This window comes from Panthera pardus, unplaced genomic scaffold (genome assembly GCF_024362965.1).
Source record: "Panthera pardus isolate Hobbes unplaced genomic scaffold, ASM2436296v1 HiC_scaffold_27, whole genome shotgun sequence".
Taxonomy (NCBI): Eukaryota; Metazoa; Chordata; class Mammalia; order Carnivora; family Felidae; genus Panthera; species Panthera pardus.
Genome location: NW_026526843.1, coordinates 65,811,508 through 65,815,142, shown reverse-complemented (window position 1 = coordinate 65,815,142; position 3,635 = coordinate 65,811,508).

Genomic DNA, 3,635 nt, shown 5'->3' with positions numbered 1-3,635 from the left:
TATGCTGTATGTATGTTATTTCATGATAACAGTTTTCAGAAGGTGATTTATAAAGATGCCAATTTTTCCTAATTTACAAATTCAACAATATGCCAAGAAATATGCTTACATGGTTTCTTTATTTGATTGTTGTTTTGAACTAGACAACCTGACACCTTAGTTCATATGGAATATACATGTAAAAGGATGCAGAAAATCTCTGAAAAAGACAAGTAATTTGAAGTAACTCATTTGTTCAGCGTTTTAAACATAAAAGGGTGTTGAACTTTGTCATACTTTTTCTGCATCGAATTTTCTGTATCAATAGTCATGTGGGTTTTCCCCCTTAATCTCTTAATGTAGGCAATATTAATTTATTTTTATATGTTGAACCACCTTTGCATTTGAGACATTTCCTCTTGGTCATAGTTATAATCATTTTCTCACAAATTCTCTTTATTGTTATAAATTTGTTCACATATTCTATGTCTTGAATCAGTATCAGCAGTTTGTGTGTTTCTAGGAATTTGTCTATTTCATCTAGGTTATCTATTTTGTTAGCATATAGTTGTTCTTAGTGTTCCCTTATAATCCTTTTTATATATAATTAGAAAAAATCCTAATAGATGTCTTCTTATTTTCCTTTGCGAGGCACCATACTACTTACACCTACACTAAAAGCCCCTGACTTTCTTCCAGACAATCTGCCACTTACTGAGTACAAATCATGGTATGCTGACCAATCTTAGATTATTTGTTTAGTGTACAATATTCCACTCATAGCCTACTTTCTCCAAGTCTGTTATGGATTGTGTAAAATCAGGAATGTATAGGCTTTAATATAATAACCTAAATTTGAATTTTTAAAATATGGTCCCTTAGAAAACCCATAAAGCTAGCTGCAGATTTCTCAACAGAAAGTTGGCAAGCCAGAAGGGATTGGCATGATATATTCAAAGTGTTGGATGGGAAAAATTTGCAGCTAAGAATACTCCATCCAACAAGGCTATCATTCAGAATAGGAGGAGAGATAGAGTTTCCTAGACAAACAAGAGCTAGAGTTCATGACCACTAAACCAGCCTGCAAGAAATATTAAAGACTACTCTCTGAGCAGAAAGGAAAGACAAAAATAAGTAAGGAATAGAGAAAAATTGCTCTGAATGTAAATGGACTAAATGCTCTAATCAAAAGACATAAATATCAGAATGGATAAAAAAAAAGACCCATGTATATGCTGCCTACAAGAGAATAATTTTATTTTTATTTATTTATTTTTAAATATATGAAATTTATTGTCAAATTGGTTTCCATAAAACACCCAGTGCTCATCCCAACAGGTACACTCCTCAATACCCATCACCCACCCTCCCCTCCCTCCCACCCCCCATCAGCCCTCACTTTGTTCTCAGTTTTTAAGAGTTTATTATGCTTTGGTTCTCTCCCCCTCTTAACCTCTTTTTTTTTTTTCATCCCCTCCCCCATGGGTTCCGGTTAAGTTTCTCAGGATCCACATAAGAGTGAACATATATGGTATCTGTCTTTCTCTGTATGGCTTATTTCACTTAGCATCACACTCTCCAGTTCCATCCACATTGCTACAAAGGGCCATATTTCATTCTTTCTCATTGCTACATAGTACTCCATTGTGTATATAAACCACAATTTCTTTATCCATTCATCAGTTGATGGACATTTAGGCTCTTTGCATAATTTGGCTATTGTTGAGAGTGCTGCTATAAACATTGGGGTACAAGTGCCCCTATGCATCAGTACTCCTGTATCCCTTGGGTAAATTCCTAGCAGCTATTGCTGGGCCATAGGGTAGGTCTATTTTTAATTTTTCGAGGAACCTCCACACTGTTTCCAGAGTGGCTGCACCAATTTGCATTCCCACCAACAGTGCAAGAGGGTTCCTGTTTCTCCACATCCTCTCCAGCATCTATAGTCTCCTGATTTGTTTATTTTGGCCACTCTGACTGGCGTGAGGTGATATCTGAGTGTGGTTTTGCTTTGTATTTCCCTGATGAGGAGCGACGTTGACCATCTTTTCATGTGCCTGTTGGCCATCCGGATGTCTTCTTTAGAGAAGTGTCTATTCATATTTTCTGCCCATTTCTTCACTGGGTTATTTGTTTTTTGGGTGTGGAGTTTGGTGAGCTCTTTATAGATTTTGGATACTAGCCCTTTGCCCGATATGTCATTTGCAAATATCTTTTCCCATTCCGTTGGTTGCCTTTTAGTTTTGTTGGTTGTTTCCTTTGCTGTGCTGAAGCTTTTTATCTTCATAAGGTCCCAATAGTTCATTTTTGCTTTTAATTCCCTTGCCTTTGGGGATGTGTCAAGTAAGAAATTGCTACAGCTGAGGTCAGAGAGGTCTTTCCCTGCTTTCTCCTCTAGGGTTTGGATGGTTTCCTGTCTCACATTCAGGTCCTTTATCCATTTTTAGTTTATTTTTGTGAATGGTGTGAGAAAGTGGTCTAGTTTCAACCTTCTGCATGTTGCTGTCCAGTTCTCCCAGCACCATTTGTTAAAGAGACTGTGTTTTTCCATTGGATATTCTTTCCTGCTTTGTCAAAGATTAGTTGGCCATATGTTTGTGGGTCTAGTTCTGGGGTTTCTATTCTAGTCCATTGGTCTATATGTCTGTTTTTTTGCCAATACCATGCTGTCTTGATGATTACAACTTTGTAGTAGAGGCTAAAGTCTGGGATTGTGATGCCTCCTGCTTTGGTCTTCTTCTTCAAAATTACTTTGGCTATTCGGGCCTTTTGTGGTTCCATATGAATTTTAGGATTGCTTGTTCTAGCTTCGAGAAGAATGCTGGTGCAATTTTGGTTGGGATTGCATTGAATGTATAGATAGCTTTGGGTAGTATTGACATTTTGACAATATTTATTCTTCCAACCCATGAGCACAGAATGTTTTTCCATTTCTTTATATCTTCTTCAATTTCCTTCATAAGCTTTCTATAGTTTTCAGCATACAGATCTTTTACATCTCTGGTTAGATTTATTCCTAGGTATTTTATGCTTCTTGGTGCAATTGTGAATGGGATCAGTTTCTTTATTTATCTTTCTGTTGCTTCATTATTAGTGTATAAGAATGCAACTGATTTCTGTACATTGATTTTGTATCCTGCAACTTTGCTAAATTCATGTATCAGTTCTAGCAGACTTTTGGTGGAGTCTAATGGGTTTTCCACGTATAATATGTCATCTGCAAAAAGTGACAGCTTAACTTCCTCTTTGCCAATTTTGATGCCTTTGATTTCCTTTTGTTGTCTGATTGCTGATGCTAGCACTTCCAACCCTATGTGAAACAACAGCGGTGAGAGTGGACATACCTGTCGTGTTCCTGATCTCAGGGAAAAAGCTCTCAGTTTTCCCCCATTGAGAATGATGTTAGCTGTGTGCTTTTCATAAATGACTTTGATGATGTTTAAGTATGTTCCTTCTATCCCGACTTACTCGAGGGTTTTTATTAAGAAATGATGCTGAATTTTGTGAAATGCTTTTTCTGCATCCATTAACAGGATCATATGGTTCTTATCTTTTCTTTTATCAATGTGATGTATCACGTTGATTGATTTGCGAATGTTGAACCAGCTCTGCATCGCAGGAATGAATCCTACTTGATCATGGTAAATAATTATTTT